Below are 21,855 nucleotides of genomic sequence, written 5' to 3' on the forward strand. Positions count from 1 at the left end.
CTTGGACTTTCATAGGTTCTACTACTTTTACTTCAATGGGAGGATAATATTTAAACCACTTCTCCCTAGGGAGATCAACATTAGTAGCAAATGATTCACAGAAAGAAGCTACTATCTTACAGTCAAGTCCATATTTAGTGCTAAAATCACAAAAGGCATCGGTATCCTTAAAAGATTTAACACAATCAAACTTAAGGCTTATACCTAACTCCTTACCTTCGTCGAGTTCCCAATTTTTAGAGTTGCATTTAATTCTTTCCAATAAATGTCATTTGAATAAAATATCCTTCTTCATAAAGGAACCTGTACAAGAAGTATCAAGCATGGATCAATCATTACGAGAAAGCCGAGCATAAAAAGTCTAAATAATAATTTCTCTTGATAGCTCATGATTGCGACATGGATATAACGTTTACTTAAGCCTCTGCCAAGCTTGAGCGATACTTTCTCCTTCATGAGGCCAAAAATTATATATATAATTCCGATCACGATGAACCAGATGCATAGGATAAAAATTCTGATGAAATTCCAAGTTCAATCGGTTGTAGTTCCATGATCCAATATCATCACATAGCCTATACCATGTCAATGTCTTTCCCTTCAAAGATAAAGGGAAGACCTTCTTCTTGACAAAATTCTTGGGCAAACCTGCAAGCTTAAATAATCCACAAACCTCATCCACATAGATTAGATGCATATTGGGATGTAATGTTCCATCTCCTACAAAAGGATTAGCTAGCAGTTTCTCTGTCATACCCGAAGGAATTTCATAATAAATATTTTCAGTAGGTGCATTAGGTTGACGAGCAACTCTTTGATCTTCCGGTCGAGGGGAAGATACCTCGAACAAGCCCTCAAAGGATTATTTTCCATAGTAACAAGTGACAGTAAATTTCAGCACACTACAGAAATGTTTCCTTACCAAATTCCACTCACCAAAGGCGCTTCACTCCCCGACAACGGCGCCAGAAAAGAGTCTCAATGACCCACAAGTATAGGGGATCTATCATAGTCCTTTTGATAAGTAAGAGTATCAAACCTAACGAGGAGCAGAAGGAAATGGCAAGCGGTTTTTAGCAAGGTTTTCTCTGCAAGCACTGAAATTATTGTTGACAGATAGTTGTATGATGAGATATTTCGTAATGGATAACAAGTAACAAAAGTAACTAAGGTGAAGCAAGGTGGCCCAATCCTTTTTGTAGAAAAAGACAAGCCTGAACGAACTCTTATATAACGCAAGGTGCTCTCGAGGACACATGGGAATTACTGTCAAGCTAGTTTTCATCATGCTCATATGATCCGCGTTCGTTACTTTGATAATTTGATATGTGGGTGGAATGGTTCTTGGGTGCTGCCCTTACTTGGACAAGCCTCCAACTTACGATTAACCCCTCTCGCAAGCATCCGCAAATACGAAATAAGAATTAAGATAAATCTAACCATAGCATGAAACATATGGATCCAAATCAGCCCCTTACGAAGCAACACATAAACTAGGGTTTAAGCTTCTGTCACTCTAGCAGCCCATCATCTACTTATTACTTCCCAATGCCTTCCCCTAGGCCGAAATCATTGTGAAGTGTCATGTAGTCGATGTTCATATAACACCACTAGAGGAAAGACAACATACATCTCATCAAAATATCGAACGAATACCAAATTCACACGATTACTTATAACAAGACTTCTCCCATGTCTTCAGGAACAAACGTAACTACTCACAAAGCATATTCATGTTCATAATCAGAGGATTATTTATTATCATTAAGGATATGAACATATGATCTTTGAAAGGATCGAGAAGAGGTGTCTAGAGGGGGGATGATTAGACCCTCAACAAGTAAAGATAGCAGTTTTTAAGTTTTTCAAGTTGAGGTTGGAAATTAGTGCAAGTTTAAACATTCAAAATACAATTCAAGCAAGCATGCAAAGAGTATACGAGCAGCGGAAAGTAAAGCATGCAACTTGCAAAAAGGTAAAGGGATGGGATTGGAGTGTGCAAACGCAATTGGAGACATGAAGATTTTTGGCATGGTTTCGATACGTGGTGCTATCGTACATCCACGTTTGTGGAGACTTTAACCCACAAAGGGTAACGGTTGCGTGATTCAATAGAGGGCTTCACGCATGAAGGGTCCACGAAGAAGCAACCTTGTCTATCCCACCACGGCCATCACCCACGAAGGACTTGCCTCACTTGGGTTGATCTTCACGAAGTAGGCAATCTCCTTGCCCTTACAATCTCCTTGGTTCAACTCCGCAATCTTGACGTGTAGCAACCACGATCCCAATGGACTGAAGTCTCTGTTCTGAAGTTTCATCCCTGGATCGGTAATGCTGACACACACAGTACTCGAGGAATTATAACAGAGTTCAATCACACATTTATTACATCGAGTCCTCACAAAGAGTATGATTACACAAAAATATCATGGCTGAAGGCCATCTAAACTAAATAACTACGGAAGCTTTGAAGGGAAATGAGTCCATCAACTCCAACGGCATAGCTGAGTGCAATACAACGACCTATCGCACCTTATTCATTGTTTGAGTAGTCTGCAACATGAGATGTTGCAGCCGTGTAGGTCAGCACATTGAATATGTTGGCAGAGTTACACTGTAAAGCAATGAATGCAAGAACTATATCTACATGCAATATTTGGTTGGTGGAGGCTCTAAGTTTATGTTTTGCATAAAGTTGGTTTTTCCCTACAACAAAGGAATAAATTAATTTAAACTACTCCCAAGTTGTACCCATTATTTGAGTAGGTTCCTCCAACTCAAATCCCAATTAACAAGTAACATCATTAAACCCAATTCAATTAATTAAAGAGTGGTGAGATCAACAATAATATCCAATTCCAGATACTCAAGATGTCCATAACCGGGACACGGCTAACCATAATTAGTTTATACACTCTGCAGAGGTTGCACACTTTTCCCCACAAGACTCAACCGCATCCATGATCGGAAGATCGAGACATAGTCTTTCTGAAGCATTAAGTCTCTACTCCGGGCAGACCGGTACACCTACTTTCCCACTACATCTGCTAGTCCACCTCTTCGAGAGCTCATACAACTTACTCAAATATGCCAAAGCCCATAATGACTTGTGGCTGCACACGGAAGTTTCTAGTCATGAAATATCATATGATCCCTTTGAGCCTGGGTGGCTAACCAAGGAAAAATCAGAGAGGTACTCTAGGATTTCCCTAATGGACAAACACTGGATTCTCCAGGTGCCCAACCAATCCACCCGGATGTGTATTAAAGTTGCCACCTTAATGTTATCCAAGATTAATAACTCTCATAACTTCCATGTGAATCACGATCCAATCCCCGTCTACGAGCATGGCTAAGCAATAATAGAGCATAACGTATATTCCTGGGGTGATCAAAAGGTATTAGGTTCCTACCTCAAGTACTACAACCAAACCACAATGTTCCCAATCCTACTCATGCAAATATTTGAGGGCATAACTAATGCATAGTAAAAACTGGGTATAGAAGAGTATGATCAAAGTGTAACTTGCCTTGCTGACGATCTGCAAACTCTAGGGATTCGTAGTAATAAGCTTAGCACTCCGGATAATCTAGTTGTGACGCCCCCGATTCAATTGTACACTAATCATGCACGCAAATGTGTACGATCAAGATCAGGGACTCACGGGAAGATATCACAACACAACTCTAAAAGTAAAGTAAGACATACAAGCATCATATTACAAGCCAGGGGCCTCGAGGGCTCGTATACAAGTGCTCGAACATAAATGAGTTAGCGGAAGCAACAATATCTGAGTACAAACATAAGTCAAGCAAGTTGCCATAAGATGGCTAGCACAAACTGAGATACAGATCGAAAGAGGAGCAGGCTTCCTGCCTGGGATTCTCCTAAACTACTCCTGGTCATTGTCAGCGGCCTGCACGTAGTAGTAGGCACCTCCGGTGTAGTAGGAGTCGTCGTCGACGGTGGCATCTGGCTCTTGGGCTCCAACATCTGGTTGCAACGTCCGGGAAGAGGAGGAAAAGGGGGAAAAGAGGGAGCAAAGCAACCGTGAGTACTCATCCAAAGTACTCGCAAGCAAGGATCTACACTACATATGTATGGGTATATGTGTAAAGAGGCAATATCGGTGGAATGAACTATAGAATGCCAGAATAAGAGGGGGATAGCTAGTCCTATCGAACACTATGCTTCTGGCAGCCTCCGTCTTGTAGCATGTAGAAGAGAGTAGATTGAAGTCCTCCAAGTAGCATCGCATAGCATAATCCTACCCGGCGATCCTACCCTCGTCGCCCTGTGGAAAAGCGATCACCGAGTTGTCTCTGGTACTTGTCTGGGTGTGTTTTACTAAGTATCCGGTTCTAGTTGTCATAAGGTCAAGGTACAACTCTGGGTCGTCCTTTTACTGAGGGACACGGCTATTCGAATAGATAAACTTCCCTGGAGGGGTGCACCACATAACCCAACATGCTCGATCCCTCTGGCGGACACACTTTCCTGGGTCATGCCCGGCCTCGAAAGATCAACATGTCCAGTCCCACCTAGGCCTAACAGAGAGGTCAGCACGGCAGTCTAAAATCCTAAGCGCGCAGGGGTCTGGGCACATTGCCCATTGCACACCTGCATGTTGCGAGGGCGGCTGGTGACAAGACCTAGCAACCTCCATTTCAAAGGAAGTTGCGTTACACGGTCCAACCCGGCGCGCGCCTGTATCAACCAGACCTCAAACGGTCAAGTCTCTGTGCATTAGTGTAATCCCTGGATCGGTAATGCTGGCATGCACAATACTCGAGGATTTATAACAGGGTCTCAATCACACACTTATTACATCGAAATGTCTCAAAAGAGAACTTATTACAATAATATGGCTTAAGGCAATCTCAATAAGATAACATCGGAAAGCTTGGAAGATAAAGTGAGTCCATCAACTCCAACGGCATAGCTGAGCGAACGACAACGACCTATGGCACCTTACTCGTCGTCTAAAAATTCTGCAACATGATATGTTGCAGCCGAAATGGGTTAGCACATGGAATATGCTGGCAATGTAACACCAAAGAGTAATGAACAGAATAAATGCAATCAGTACATGCATATATGGCTAGTGGAAAGCTCTATGGTTAAAGTTTCGCATAAAGCCAATTTTTCCCTACAGCAAAGGAATAAATTTTATTTAACTATCATGGTGGTTGTTAAACATTGAGAAGGTTCCTCTAACTCAATCCCAATTAAGCAATATAAATTAACCCAACAAATTAACTTAGAGTGACGAGATCAGCATGATAATCCAAGAACTAGATACTCAAGATGTCCATAATTGGGGACACGGCTAACCATGATTAGTTTGTACACTCTGCAGAGGTTTGCGTACTTTGCCCCACAAGACTCGATCTCCTCCATTGGTTTTCTCACACTACATGGTGTTTGAGAAATGGATGACCAAGACACCGTCTTTCAGAAACACTAACTCTTTACTCTGGATGGACAGTTACACCTACTTTCCCCTACATCTGCTAGCCCATCACTGAAAGAGGTCATGCAACCTACTCAACAATGCTAGAGCCCATAATAGCTTATGGCTGCACACGGAAGTTTCTAGCATGAATAATCTTATGACCCCTTTGAGCCTGGGTGGCGAGCCGTAGGATGATCACACGGGTACTCCGGGATATCCTAGGACAACACTGGATTCTCCAGGTGCCCACAACCAATCCACCGAGATGTGCATTTAAGTAGCCACCTTAAGTTAACCATTAATTAACAATTCTCACATCTGTCATGGATAGACTCATCCAATCCACGTCTACGAGCATAGCATAGCAATCCTGAGCATAACGTAGATGTAACTCCCAAAGGTTTGATAATAAAAGGCAATAGGTTCTACCTCATCATCTACTTCCCAAACCCACATGTTAATCAGATCCTAACCATGCAATGTTTGAGGATTGAAACTAATGCATAAAAACTGGGTAATAAAGGGATATGATCAAAGTGTTACTTGCCTTGCTGATGATCTGCAAAACCTAGAGACTCGTAGTAGCACGCTTCGCAATTCGGGAATTCTATCGCAAACAAACAATAGCATTCATAAGCACTCCAGCAAGAAACACGGGTAAAACTCGAATAAGAAGATCCAACCAGAAAGTTCAAGTGAAGAACTCTGGTTGGCAAAAAGAATCAACTCAAACGGAGCAACGAAACTCGAGATACGAACGAAACAAGAAGCGTTTACTAATCTGGTCTAAAGTCAATTTTTTACAGGACCAAAATCATGTTGAAGTTGGTTAAATTGAAAGAGGGCTTCGAGATGAAGATTTAGGTGTTGGTTTCATATAATTTGGATAAACGAGTAAAAAGTTATACTAGATCGAAGATCAGGGCACATATCGCGATCGAAAATAATCGTAGATAAACCCTGGAAAACTAAAACGGAACGAACAGACTAATGAGCAAACGTTCGCTGTCTGAGCCTAACTGACGACAAAGTTCGGTAAAACGAACGAACAAACGAACGTCCGCTAAATAACTAAATCGAAAAAAATGAACCGATCTATTTGAAAAAAAACAGATCTAGGGTTTTCTAGAAAAACAACGGTTTTTGAGTAAACCGAAAAAATGAAACGACTGCGGCGGCGGCTACCTCCGGCGATGTCGGCGGGGGAGGCGACGTCTGCGGGGCTCCGGCAGGCTCCAGTTGCGGCGGCGAGGGGCGACGGCAGCGCGGGTGGGGACGCGCGGGCGGCGACGACTGTGGGTGCGGGGCAGCCATGGCTGGCGGAGGGGGCGACGGGCCGGCACGGGCTTTATAGGGGGTCGGGGGGAAGTCCGGCTTGGGGGAGGGGGCAACCCCGGGCGGAGGCGGCGGTAGCAGCCCGGATTCCGGCGAGAGTCCGGCTGGGGCACGCTCGCGCGAAGGCGGTGGCGCTGTGGGCCGGCTGGGCTCTAGCCCAGTCGGTCCGGGAAGGATTTTTTTTAAATAAATTCCACCGAAACAGAAAAATCCTAATAAATATATAAAAAATTCAAAAAACGCCACAAATAATTTTCACAGTCTAAATATAAAATTTAGAACAAAGTAAACATTTTTCTGGCCTAAGAATGCAATTTTGAAAACACACATATTTTTTTCTAATTCAAATAAAATAGCAATAAAAGTCCGAATAAAATCTCTAATTGATTTTAACTTCTTTCCTCCAATATTTCTTTTATTTTGGAGAAGTTATTTTATCCCCTCTCTTTTATTTTATTAGAAATATTTTTGGAGAGGAAAAATAATTAAAACCAAAATGATCCTCTTTTCAAATTAGAGAAAAATCAAATATGAAAATGAACGAAATCCCCAACTCTCTCTGTGGGTCCTTGAGTTGCTTAGAATTTCTAGGATCAACCAAAATGCAATTAAAATATGATATTCATATGATGACCTATGTATAACATTCCAAATTGAAAATTTGGGATGTTAGAAACCTACCACCCTTAAGATGAATCTCGCCCTCTAGATTCGGGTTGGCTAGAAAATAGGTGCGGGTGGTCCTTCCATAGGTCTTCATCTCGTGCCTAGGTGGCTTCATCCTCGGTATGGTGGCTCCACTGAACTTTGCAAAACTTGATAACCTTGCTGCGTGTGACTCAGCTGGCAAACTCGAGAATCTTCACTGGTTTCTCCTCGCAGGTCAAATCAGTATCCAGCTGAATCACTTCCAGTGGCACTACATCTCTTAGAGGAATATCAGCCATCTCTACGTGGCACTTCTTCAACTGGGAAACATGAAACACATCATGAACTCCTGACAATCCTTATGGCAATTCTAGCTTGTAATCAACTTCTCCCATACATTCCAAGACTTTGTATGGTCCCACAAAATGTGGTGCTAACTTTCCCTTAACTCCAAAACGCTTTAATCCTCGAAGCGGTGACACTCGAAGGTATAATCTATCTTCGACTTTGTAAACTGTCTCCTTGCGCTTAGAATCCGCATAACTCTTTTGCCTCGACTGGGCTACCTTGAGTCTGTCGTGAATCAACTTAACCTTCTCTTCAGACTCCTTAATCAAATCTGGTCCAAACAACTGACAGTCTCCAACCTCATCCCACAATAACGGTGTCCTGCACCTCCTTCCGTACAAGGCTTCGAAAGGGGCCATCTTCAAACTGGCTTGATAACTGTTGTTATAAGAGAACTCTGCATACGGCAAATTGTTGTCCCAACTAGATCCATAATCTAGCGCACAAGCTCTCAACATGTCCTCCAGAATCTGATTGACTCTCTCGGTCTGTCCATCTGTCTGTGGATGAAAGGCTGTATTGAACTCTATCCTAGTACCCAAAGTCTCATGCAACTGATTCCATAACTTTGAGGTAAACTGGGTTCCTCTATATGATACGATGGTCCTCAGAACTCCATGCAAACATAAGATCCTGGTCATGTATATCTTTGCCAACTTAGCACTTGTATAAGTGGTCTTCACTGGGATGAAATTAGCTACTTTCGTCAATCGATCGACTAGAACCCATATAGAGTCATAGCCTAAATGAGTCCTAGGCAATCCCGTGATAAAGTCCATGCCAAGCTTGTCCCACTTCCATTCGGGTATCGGCAATGGTTGTAGCAATCCTACTGGCTTACATACTCAACAATATCCTTCTTCATTCGTGTCCACCAGAAACTTCCCTTCAAATCCAGATACATCTTAGTGTTTCCTGGGTGAATCGAATATGGCGAATCATGGACCTCTTGCAGAATCAACTTCCCGATCTCGGGGTCATTAGGCACATATACGCGATCCTGAAACCATAAAGTATCATGCTCATCCTCACGAAATTCTTTAGCCTTTCCTTTGCTCATCCTTTCCTTTATCTCGGCAATCTCCTTGTCAGTCTTCTGGGCTTCTCTGATTTTATCCATCATAGTGGAATGAATTTCCAATGCTGCTACATAACCTCTCGGAACTATTTCCAAACATAGCTCGCGAAGTTCCTCTGCTAACTCCTTGGGTAATTCCCCGATCATGAGCGTATTAACATAACTCTTGCGACTCAACACATCGGCTACTACATTAGCCTTTGCGGGATGATAATGCAACTTCATATCATAATCCTTAACGAGTTCCAACCATCTCCTTTGCCTGAGGATCAACTCCTTCTGCGTAAAGATATATTTCAAACTCTTGTGGTCCGTGTATACCTCACAATGGTTTCTGATGAGAAAATGTCTCCATGTCTTCAATGCATGCACTACGGCTGCTAACTCCAAATCCTGAGTAGCATAATTTAGTTCGTGGGGTTTAAGCTGTCGTGAGGCATATGAAACGACTCTTCCCTCCTGCATAAGCACTGCTCCAAGTCCTCGACGAGAAGCGTTGCTATACACTTGATAATCCTTTCATTGATCTAGAAGAATCAGCACTGGGGCTGTAACCAAACGTTTCTTCAATTCCTAAAAACTGTCTTCACACTCCTCGGTCCATTTAAACTTGGTGTCCTTCTTCGACAACTCTGTCATGGGCTTCGCAATCTTTGAGAAATTCTCTATGAACCTCTGATAATATCCCGCGAGTCCGAGAAAACTCCTGATCTCTCCAACTGTTGTGGGTGCCACCCGTTTAGTCACAGAAACAACCTTGGTGGGGTCTACTCCTATCCTTTCTCTGGATATAACATGTCCAAGAAATCTGACTTCCTTCAACCAAAACTCACATTTGTTGAACTTGGCATATAACTGATGTTCCCTGAGCTTCTCAAGAACCAAACACAAATGCTCCTTATGCTCCTCTTCATTCTTTGAGTAGACCAATATATCATCAATGAACACCACGACGAACTTATCCAAAAACTCCATAAACACCTTGTTCATCATGTTCATGAAATTGGCAGGCATGTTAATCAGACCAAATAACATAACGATATACTCATATAGCCCGTACCTTGTGGTAAAAGCTGTCCTAGGTATATCTTGCTCTCGAATCTTCAGCTGATGATATCCTGATCGCAGATCGATCTTGGAAAATACTTTAACTCCTTGCAACTGGTCAAACAAATCATTGGTCATCGACAGTGGGTACTTGTTCTTGATCGTCACTTCATTCAACGCACGATAATCAACAACCATCCTTAATGATCCATCCTTCTTCTCCACTAGAAGTACTGGGGCTCCCCAAGGTGATGAACTTGGTCGAATATAACCTTTATCCAGTAACTCCTTAATCTGCTTCTTAATTTCTTCCAAATCCTCTGCGGGCATCCGATACGGTCTCGTTGATATTGGCACGGTGCCTGGCAAAAGCTCAATCAAAAACTCAATGTCTCTATCCAGTGGCATGCCTGGCAACTCCTCTGGAAATACGTCGGGGTAATCCTTCACCACTGGTACTTCCTCCTTTACAACTCCTGATAAGGAATTCACTTGAGTCCTCTTAGGCACATGCCGAGATACATACTTGATCCTTCTTCCTTCTGGGGTGGTGAGAATAATTGACTTACTAGCGCAATTGATGTTTCCTACATACATCGATAACTAATCCATGCCCAGGATCACATCCAATCCTTGCGACTCCAGAATTAAAAAATCGGAGGGGAAAACATGCTGACCTATGGTCAATGGCATCTGAAAACATCCTTGGCTTGCCATATGCTCTGCTCCCGGCGAGCTTACTAACAAAGGTGTCCTAAGAACTTTGGTGGGAAACTTATACTTATCCACAAATCCCCTTGATATGTATGAATGCGATGCACCAGTATCAAAAAGAACGATTGCAGTAAATGACTTAACCAAAAACTTACCTATAACTGCATCTGGCTGCTCTTCAACCTCATCCACACTAACGTGGTTCACTTGTCCCCTGTTGAAAGGGTTGGGCTTCTTCCCATAGCTTCCATTGCCATTTCCATTCTTTGCTTCAGAACACTCGGTGGCGTAATGTCCATTCTTCCCGCACTTGAAACAAATAATGTGACTTAGATCCATATTGGCGGGCATTGCTGGGTTAGAACGGTTCTGGCTGCTACTTCCTCCATTCCCATTCCCATTCTTGGGGCCACTATGGTTATGCGAACTTCCTCCATTGGAGTTATGGCCTCCATGGTTATGGTGAATGTGTCCTCCCGAGTTCGGGGTAAAACGAGGTCTCTGCTGAGCTCCTGAATTGTACTTCCCTTGTCCATACTTCCTCTTGCGGCTATCTATCTGTTGTTGCTTCCCTTCAATCATAAGATCTCTATCTACCAACTCCTGGTAGTTGTTGAATGTTGCCACCATCAACTGCATGCTCAGCTCATCATTCAATCCTTCCAGAAACTTCTCCTATTTAGCGGCATCTGTAGCTACGTCATCAGGGGCATAGCGTGTTAACTTACTAAACTCATCCACATACTGGCCCACTGTGGGTCCTCCTTGGCACAAGTTGCAAAACTCACGCTTCTTCATGTTCATAGCTCCTACTGAAACATGAGCAGTGCGAAAAGCCTGCTGAAACTGGTCCCATGTAATAGTGTCAATGGGGTAAGTGGCAGTGAAATTCTCCCACCATGATGCTGCGGGTGTCAGTGTCAAAACTGGTGGATCTCGAGTAGGGGGTCCCGATCTGTGCGTCTTAGGCTGATGGTAACAGGAAGCAAGGGACACAATGTTTACCCAGGTTTGGGCCCTCTCGATGGAGGTAAAACCCTACTTCCTGGTTGATTAATATTGAAGATACGAGTAGTACAAGAGTAGATCTACCACGAGATCGTAGAGGCTAAACCCTAAGAGCTAGCCTATGATGGTATGATTGTAATTGTGATCGGCCTTCTAAGGACCATCCTCTCCGGTTTATATAGACATAGGAGAGGGCTAGGGTTTACATGGAGTCGGTTACAAGGAAGGAAATATAATATCCGGATCACCAAGCTTGTCTCCCACGCAAAGGAGAGTCCCATCCGGACACGGGCCGAAGTCTTGAGTCTTGTATCTTCACGCTTCAATAGTCCGGACGATGTATATAGTTCGGCTGTCCGGATACCCCGTAATCCAGGACTCCCTCAGTAGCCCCTGAACCAGGCTTCAATGACGATGAGTCCGTCGCACAGTCTTGTCTTCGGCATTGCAAGGCGGGTTCTTCTTTCCCGAATACTCCAAGGTTATTATCGAACATGGGAACCGTGTCCGGATCTGCAAAATGATCTTCACGTACCACCGTAGAGAGAATGATACTTCATCTGACAACTTCTTAGACGACGTGATATGTCATTACGGTCAGGTCATTATTCGAACCGTTTTCCCACAACCAGCCACAACGCTATTGCGAGGCGGTTTCCTTGACATGTCTTGTCAAAATAGAGATCGTGTCCCCTTATCACGGGATTCTCATCAATACGGGTATGGGTAATCCCCCTGTGCCATCAATTGTGGCGCTTGGGAAGTAAGCGATTCTCAACGAGCTAGTGGGGAGGCGCACCACTTTCGTGGCCTCTATAAAGGGATAAAGGACCCTCATTTTCACCCATGCCCTCCTCCTCCTTTGCTCATCCTCATCTCCCCGAGCTCCAGCGCCCTAGTCCAAGTCTTCTCCGCACAACTAAACATGTCCGGAGCAGGAGGCAAGTGGGTGGCCTCCACTCTGAAGGAGAAGAATATCGCGAATCTTCGGGCGGCCGGATACTTGGCCGCAGACATAGCGCACCGGCTACCAGACGATGGGCGGGTCATTCCAACTCCAGGACCCCACGAGAGGCTCGTGTTTCTTTCCCACTTCGTCCGTGGACTGGGGTTTCCACTTCACACCTTCGTCCGCGGGCTCATGTTCTACTACGGGCTAGATTTCCATGATCTAGCCCCGAACTTCATCCTCAACATCTTGGCATTCATCATTGTATGTAAGGCCTTCCTCTGCATCAAGCCTCATTTTGGCTTGTGGCTGCAAATCTTCTGCGTGAAGCTGAAGATCGTGAGCGGCCAGCAAGCGGAGTGCGGAGGAGCCATGGTGGGAAAGATGCCTAACATCACCTGGCTTGACGGCTCCTTTGCGGAAACCGTGAAGGGCTGGCAGTTGGGGTGGTTGTACATCACCGAGCCGCGCGACACCAACTGGGCGGCGGCCCCCGAGTTCCGATCCGGAGACCTTATGTGGCTCACCTCCTGGGAACATAAGGGCCTGTCCTGGGGCGAACCTACAGAGCTGACCGGACTCCAAAACTGCGTCAAGGGCATGAAGGACAAGAACATCAAGCTTGTCAACGTGATCCAGGTCATGCTCGTTCGCCGGATTCTGCCGTGCCAAAGGCTGCATTCAATCTGTGGGAGTTCGTCCCGGCCGAACACCAGACGATTCAGAGGCTCTACGGCATGAAGCACAAAAACGCGTGGAAGGCGTTGTTCAAGGCCTCCGAGGTACCTCCTCCCATATCCGAGGACCGTGGGCTCCACGACGTGCGGCCTCCTAGTCAGGTGAGTTCTCAGGCTGCCACCGGATTCGGTTCTTCCCAATATATTCATGGGGGAGCCTTAAGTAATTGTGTATATTTGTTCAGGATTATGTGGAGACAACGGAGTAGATTGACTGTCCGGCTCCGCTGCCAGAAAGCCCAGCTAATGCTCTCCTGACGGAGATGCTGGTCCCGACGCCCTACAAGGGGCCGGAGAAGAAGGCCGATAAGAAGGCCTCGGGGATCTGAAAGGGTCTCTGACATAAGGTTGCGCCAGAAGCCTCGTCTGAAGACGACGAGGCACACTCCTCCTCTGAAGGGGAAGAAGAAGAAGAGGAGTCCGCCCCATCCAAAAAGGACGAGGGGCCTGAGAGGGCGGACCAGGGGGCCAGGAGAGCTCCCCGGCGCAAGGCCGTCATACCCTCGTCATCCGATGACAACGAGGCAGATTCCTCCCGCGGAGGCGGGAGGAAACAAGAAGAAACTCCACCTCCCCGTATTGGGGGGAGAAAAAGAGAAAGGCCGCCCCGGAGGGGGAGGCTGGGACGTCCAAGAAGGGAAAGGCATCCCTTCTGGACTACTCCGCCACCATCGCCGATAGCGAGGAGGGGTGGCTGCCTAGGAAGAAGCCCCTAGTGCGATCGTAAGTATCCGCACTCCATCGTAATTTTGCTTCATAGTTTTGTTATAACGCCGAACTTGTATGCAGTGCGGCCAGGGTCCATCCCGAGGTGTCGTCTTCGGACGGGTCCTTGAGTGATTCGGCAATGAACTCACTTCCGACGGCCACTACTCCTCACCCTGCGGATGACACGGAGGTGTTGTCCCAAAGGCTCCCAGAGCGGGGGGAGGTGGATCTGGAGGTGCCCCAAGGCGGCATTCCAAATGTCGGACACGCGGGGTTCAAGATCCCCGCGGATCGTGTTGATAAGAGCCACCGTAGGCCGGGCTCTCAACCGAACACTATTCCGGAGCCTTCGATGGTTCCGGACTTAGGCGGGCAGCCCCTCGTTAGGGAGGGAGAGCCGTCTGTGTTGAGGACTTCTGTTGCGCCCGAGGCGCCGGATTGTCTGCTGGAAGCACTTCACGGCGCTTCCATAGATGAAGAGCACCGTACTCTTATGAGTGTGGTGATTCAGAAGGTTTCATCCGCCAAGAGCATACTAACCAAAGCCTGCACCAGCCTCCTGACAGGCTTTGAGGTAAGTAATAAAAATGTGTGAAATTACCACCCGATAGGTAGTAGCCCCTGATACTCTGTTTGGTGTTCGGAAGGAAAAACCAAACGGAGGGTCAATTATAATCCGCAGGAGTCTAACAATAAGTTTGAATGTGAATAAGCAGGTCGTGCTGCTTGCCGCTGCGGTCCGTACGGCCGAGATCGCCGGACTAAAACAGGACCTGGAGCAGGTGCATGGAGAGCTCGACCTCACGAGGAGGCAGCTCAAAAAGAACAAAGGTGAGTGATTCCCCGCTCTCATATAATGAAGGATATATAAAATTGGTTATTCTAACAACAAAGCATCATGATTTTGTAACAGAGGCTGCTACCGAAGTGGCGTCTCTGAAAAAGCGCTGTCCGAGGGCGAACACAAGGCGGCCTTGGAATGCAAGGAGCACGAGAAGCAAGATGCCCGAGTGGGCGAGGTACAACAAGAGCTGCAGGAGCTCGGCAAAAAGTTCGAGTCCGTGGAGCATGAGCTTAAGGCGAAAGAGGCCGAGCTTGCGAAGGCCCTTGCAAGTATAAAAGATGCCAAGGCCGAAGCCGTGAAGGCACAGCAGGAAATCTAGGAGGCCAAAAAGATAACGGCGGGTAAGAAATTCTTTATGCAAAGCAAACATGTGGAGGAGGCGTTTCTTTTACTTACCCGAGTTCGGAGCTCTCCAGGAGCATTCGTAGATCTGCCACGCAGCATATCAGATGCCGCGGAGTTCTATCGTGCTCAGGAGGGGAGCTCAACGAAGAAGATGTTCTGGTCCCAGTATGCTGGGGCCGAACATCAAACGCCTCTGAGTGACCAACTGAAGCAGTTGGTCGAACTCCACAGGGCGGCCGAAGTGGCTATGAAGGATTTCATAGTCCGGATGTGGCCTGGTGAGCCCCTGCCCACCTGCTACTTCGGCCTGATCAAGCGGATGGTGAATGCCTGTCCGTGACTGGAAGTCATCAAGCGATCCGTTTGCATTAAGGGTACCCGCCGGGCCTTTGCCTGTGTGAAGGTGCATTGGGGCAAGCTGGATGCGGAGAAACTGGTGAAGGACGGGCCACCAGAGGGCAAGGCGCATCGCTATCCGGAGAAGTATTATGATGGCTGTCGGTGTCAAAACCGGCGGATCTCGGGTAGGGGGTCCCGAACTGTGCGTCTAGGCGGATGGTAATAGGAGACAAGGGACACGATGTTTTACCCAGGTTCGGGCCCTCTTGATGGAGGTAAAACCCTATGTCCTGCTTGATTGATATTGATGATGTGGGTATTACAAGAGTAGATCTACCACGAGATCAAGGAGGCTAAACCCTAGCCTATGGTATGATTGTTGTTTGTCCTACGGACTAAAGCCATCCGGTTTATATAGAAATCGGGGAGGGCTAGGGTTACACAAAGTCGGTTACAATGGTAGGAGATCTACATATCCGTATCGCCAAGCTTGCCTTCCACGCCAAGGAAAGTCCCATCCAGACACGAAACGAAGTCTTCAATCTTGTATCTTCATAGTCTTGGAGTCCGGCCGATGATGATAGTCCGGCTATCCGGGCACCCCCTAGTCCAGGACTCCCTCAGTAGCCCCTGAACCAGGCTTCAATGACGATGAGTCCGGCGCGCATGTTGTCTTCGGCATTGCAAGGCGGGTTCCTTCTCCAAATAATTTATAGAAGATCGTGAACACCAGGATAGTGTCCAGCTCTGCAAAATAAATTCCACATACCTCCGTAGAGAGAATAATATTTACACAAGTTCAATCTATTGACGTATTTGGTGGCGTGATGTCACACCACTACCAAGCCTTTACTTGAATCGTTTCTATTGTACCACCACAGCGTGTTTAGCGAAGCGGTTTCCTTGGCACGTCTTGTCGAAGCAGAGATCATGTTCCCCTTATTCCGGGATTCCCATCAATACGGACGTGGGTAACCCAACCACGCCATTGATTGCAGTGCTTGGGAGATAAGTGAGTTTTATCAGGCCGGTGGGGATGCATGTTTCCGTCCGCCCATATAAGGGGATAAAGATCCAACCCTTTTACCTGCACCTTCTTCCTCCTTGGCTTATCCATCTCCGTGAACTCGAGCTCCAGCGCCCAAGTCCGCACATCTCACCTCAACCTTCTCCAACTATGTCCGGAGCGGGAGGCAAGTGGATGGCCTCCTCCGTTACGGAGGGGCACATCCAGAAGCTGCACATCACCGGATATCTGTCCAGCGACATCGCACACCGGCTCCCCGACGAGGGAGAGCTCATCCCCACCCCCAGACCCCACGGGAGGGTAGTATTTCTTCCCCATTTCCTCCGCGGACTGGGCTTCCCACTCCATCCCTTTGTCCGGGGGCTCATGTTCTACTACGGCCTGGATTTCCATGATCTGGCCCCGAATTTTATCCTCAATATCTCGGCATTTATCATCGTGTGTGAGGATTTCCTCTGCATCCAGCCCCACTTCGGCTTGTGGCTCAAGACCTTTAGAATCAAGCCAAAGGTGGTAAAGGGTAGCCAAGCGGAGTGCGGAGGCTCCATGGTGGGCAAGATGCCCAACGTTACTTGTCTTGAGGGCACTTTCGTGGAAACCATTAAGGGGTGGCAATCGGGGTGGTTCTATATCACCGAGCCGCGTGACCCTAAATGGGCAGCGGCCCCCGAATTCAGATCTGGCATCCCCATCCAGCTCACCTCCTGGAAAAAGAGCGGCCGGACATGGGGTGATTCGGAGGAGCTGACCGGACTCCAAGCCTGCATCTAAAAGCTAGTGAACAAGAAGCTCAATCTTGTCAACATAGTCCAAGTCATGCTTATCCGCCGGATTCTCCCATGCCAACGACGGGGCTTCAGTATGTGGGAGTTCAATTCGGCGCAGCACCAGACTTTGAGCGGGCTCTTCGACACTATGTACGAAGATGTCTGGAGGGTGCTGTTTAAAGGTGCCGAGGCCCCCGCATCCGCTACTGAAGATCGCGGATTCAGCCCACAACGTCCGGCTAGCTAGGTAAGCAATTTTGCCCTTTACGGGACACTTGTTTTCCATAGTTTGACTCTATGCGGGATCTAAACTCCCTCTCCTCTGACAGGACTGGCTGAATAAGGCTGAACAGACTATCTGTCCGGCCCCATTGCCAGAGGACCCAGCGGACGCCCGCTTAACGGGGCTGCTGGCTGCGGCACCCCACGTGGTGCCGGAGAAGGCCAAGAAGAAGGCCACGGGCACTCGGAAGAGTTCCCGTTTTCAGGTGTCATCGGACGATGACTCCGAGGCAGACTCCTCCCACAAAGGCGAGGAGGAGAAGAAGAAGGCCTCTCCCCCAGCGGGGGGAGGGAAGAAAAGGAAAGCTTCCCCAACGAGGGGGGCCGAAGGGTCCAAGAAGGGAAAGACTCTTCCCCCAGACTGCTCCGCCAATGCCAGTGATGACGACGAGGATTGGCCTCCAAGGGCCAAGCCCCTGGAGAGATCGTAAGTATCCAGAATCCCGAATAACTTCATGGTTTTTCTTTTCGCCACATAGTGTCTTTCTAATGCCGCATACAACCCTGCAGTCCGCCCAAGGATGATTTTCCCGCTTCATCGAGCGGGTCCATGGGTGCGTCAGATATGGATTCCCTTCCGACCGCCTCCACCCCCCATGATGCGGACGATGCCGAGGTGGGATCCCGGGAAGGGACCCGCTAGGAGGGGGAGGCCCCGGAGGTGCCGCAGGGCAACCTCTCGGACTTTACGCCGGACTTCGCGCCGGAACCTGAAGTGGCTCCGGAGTCCGACGGGTGGTCCCTTCGTAAGAAGGGCAAGACCGCGACGCCCGCGGCCTCCGTCCAACCGGAGGCGCCGGATAGCTTGCTGGAGGCGCTCAACGGCGCCTCCATCGAAGAGGAACACCGCACCTTCATGAGTGTGGTGATTCAGAAGGTTCAGCTCACCAAGAGCAGGCTGACCGAAGCCTGCAGCAGCCTTCTAACAGGCTTTGAGGTAAGAATTTTGATATATGTAGAATAGTACCACATAGACAGTATCCCCTGATGCTCGGTTCGGTATTCGGAAAGAAAAGCCGGACTGAGGATCTAAAAAGATATACGCAGGAGTTATGAAATATGTCAATATGGGGTTGCAGGCTGTGTTGCTGACCTCTGCCGCACTGACTGCGGAGGTCAATACTTTGAAGCAAAGCCTCGAGCGGTCCGAGAACGAGCTCGGCCGTGCCAAGAAGCAGCTCGAGGACAAGGAAGGTGAATAACACCGTATTAAGATTGTACCTTACAGAAAATGATTTGGTTGCAAGAAAATTGGCAAGGATAACATGGGTATTACAGGTGCCACGACCGAGGTGGCGACCCTGAAGGAGGTGGTGTCCACGGCCGAACGTAATGCGGCCGCGGAGCACACCAAGCGAGAGAAGCAGGAGGCGCGGGTGGTGGGGGTACAACAAGAGCTCCAGGATCTCGTGGAAAAACATGAGAGCCTGGAGCGTGACTCGAAGACTCGAGAGTTTGAGCTTGCATCGGCTCTTGAGAGTGCCAAAGCCGCTAAGGCCGAAGCCTACAAGGCCCTCCAAGAAATCGAGGCGTTGAAGAAAATAGCAGCGGGTAAGGCATTTTTCACGCAAAGTAAGCATGTGACTGTGAATTACCTATCACTTACCCGAATTCGGAGCTCTCCAGGAGCGTTCGCAGATCTTCCTCGCAGCGTGTCCGATGCTGCCGCTTTCTACCGGGCCGAGGAGGGGAGCTCGACGGAGAAGGTCTTCTGGTCTCAGTATGCTGAGGCCGGACATCCGGTGCCCCTTAGCGACCAGCTGAAGCAGCTGGTCGAGCTCCACAAGGTGGCCGAACAGGCCATGAGGGGCCTCATAGTTCGGCTGTGGCCTAAGGAGGCCGTGCCTGGGAGCTACTTCGTCCTCATGCGGTGGCTAGTGGATGTGTGTCCATGGGTTGAAGTCATCAAGCACTCCGCCTGTATTGAAGGTGCCCGTCGGGCCCTTGCCCGCGCAAAGGTGCACTGGGGCAAGATGGATGCTGAGAAGCTTGTGACGGACGCGCCACCGCTGGGCAAGGAGTATCGTACTCCCGAGATGTATTATAAGACTGTTCTGAAGGGTGCCCGCACTATTGCGGGTGAGTGCTCCAAAGATGTAATATTTGAGTAGACTCCCATTTTGTTATCCTGTGCATTGAAAACTTTCTTCATATGCGCTAAGCAATGCTTGTTAATTTAAAATATTACCTTCTGTGCGGCCGTTTATCAAATCTGAGAGATGTCAAGTCATGGGCTTCGGCCCCCATGCCACGAGTGCTGGGGTGTTCGGGATAAATTTGAGCACTCTTGTTCCCATTTTTGGGTCCATCTAGGGAGGCGCTCAACACAACGAACAAGGCAACCGGACTTATAATGCTTGAACACTCTCACTTAGCCATAGAATTCTATAATTTTAAATTTCGGTGAAGCCCCTAGTGTTCGGAAGGCCGAATTTGGGGCGCTATCCACGCCTGGGCCGGACAAAGCCGGTTCCTCGCTCTAAGCGGCATAAGTCTTTAGGGACTCGAAAAAACCTCTCGGACAGCGACCGGCTCTCGCCTCATCATGACGGTCAGTTTTAGCTTTCTCCACTGAGGCGCTCGCCCAGCTCAACTGGGGCGCAATCGCAGTGGTTCTCTGAGTGCTACCTTAGCCGATACAACGGAACATAAGGTACCAAAACATGGGAGCCGGGCAAACCCAACTATTGACCCAAGACATGATTCGGAGCTGATGCATATAATGCTATAAGTTCGGGGTGCCTCACTTGTGAAAGTGTTCGGACTTATTGCACCATGATGCGGGAAACATAAGCCCCTGGTGTATTTAGCCGTACCAAAGTGTACGGATGCAACATGTCATAAATGAACATATGTATAAGAAAGGAATGCAATTGTAAGAAAAAAGATGCATTGTTTATTCAATAAATACTGTTGTGAATGCAGAACGATACAAATGGTGTGATAAGCAAGGGACTATTAAACATGTCCCCCTCCAGGGGTAGGCTGCGGAATGGTGTATAAAACAGATTTAATGCTCATAATGGAGACCACCTGGATATTCGTCGTAGCCTTTCTCCTTCCCTGGCTGTTGCATCGTGAGTTTGGCAGGCCTACTGCCGGATAGGGCCTCTGATGAACGGGGTCCTGTGGGTAAAAAAAGAAAAGAAAAAAGAACGACACACTTGAGAGCCCCTGGTGTGATTATGTAACGCCCCGAGACCGATGTGCTAGGTGTCGTTCAGTTATTCGCTGGTGTTGCCTTGTCATTGCTTGCGTGTCATGCATTGCATATCATGTCATCATGTGCATTTCATTTGCATACGTGTTCGTCTCATGCATCCGAGCATTTTCCCCGTTGTCTGTTTTGCATTCTGGCGCTTCGTTCTCCTCCGGTGATCATTTCTACCTTTCTTTCTTGTGTGGGGATTAAACATTTCCGGATTGGACTGAAACTTGTCAAGCGGCCTTGGTTTACTACCGGTAGACCGCCTGTCAAGTTTCGTATCATTTGGACTTCGTTTGATACTCCAACGGTTAATCGAGGGACCGAGAAGGCCTCGTGTGTGTTGCAGCCCAACACCCTTCCATTTTGGCCTAAAAACCCTCCTAACTCTGCTCCATCATCTCGGTCGTTCGATCACGATCGCGTGGCCGAAAACCGCACCTCATTTGGAGCTTCCTAGCTCCCTCTACCTATAAAAGAGCACCCCTCCCCGAAATTTCGGATCATTTCGCAGTCTAAAACCTAGATCCACTCCTCCCCGCGCCACCGGACGCGTTCGTGCTGCACCGGACATGTCCGCCCCCTCGCGCCACCTCACTCCAGCCAATCAGAAGGCGCCACGTCAGCCCCGCCGCCCCTATCCTCCAATCAGAAGCCGCCACCTCACCTCCCCTGCGCCCACTTCGCCGCCGACCCGCGGGGCCCAGATCTGGCCCGCGCGAGCCCGACCGCGCCGCCACCCAGCCCGAGCGTCGCCCGTCCCCAGCGCCTCGCGCCTCTCTGTCCTTGCTCCACCGCCGTTGAGCTCGCCGGCCGGAGCCGCCGTCTGCCGCACGTCGCCGGACCTCCGCAGCCTCGCCCTGGCTGGATCCGGCGCCATCCTCCTCGGATCCGCAGCGCCCCGAGCCCCTCCAGGCCATTCCCGTCCGTCCCTACCTTCCCCGCTCCTAACGCCGGCCGCCGTCGCCGGATCGAGCCGCCGCCGCCGCCGCCATGGCCTCGATCTTTCTCCTGT

This window comes from Triticum aestivum, chromosome 6B (genome assembly GCF_018294505.1).
Source record: "Triticum aestivum cultivar Chinese Spring chromosome 6B, IWGSC CS RefSeq v2.1, whole genome shotgun sequence".
Taxonomy (NCBI): Eukaryota; Viridiplantae; Streptophyta; class Magnoliopsida; order Poales; family Poaceae; genus Triticum; species Triticum aestivum.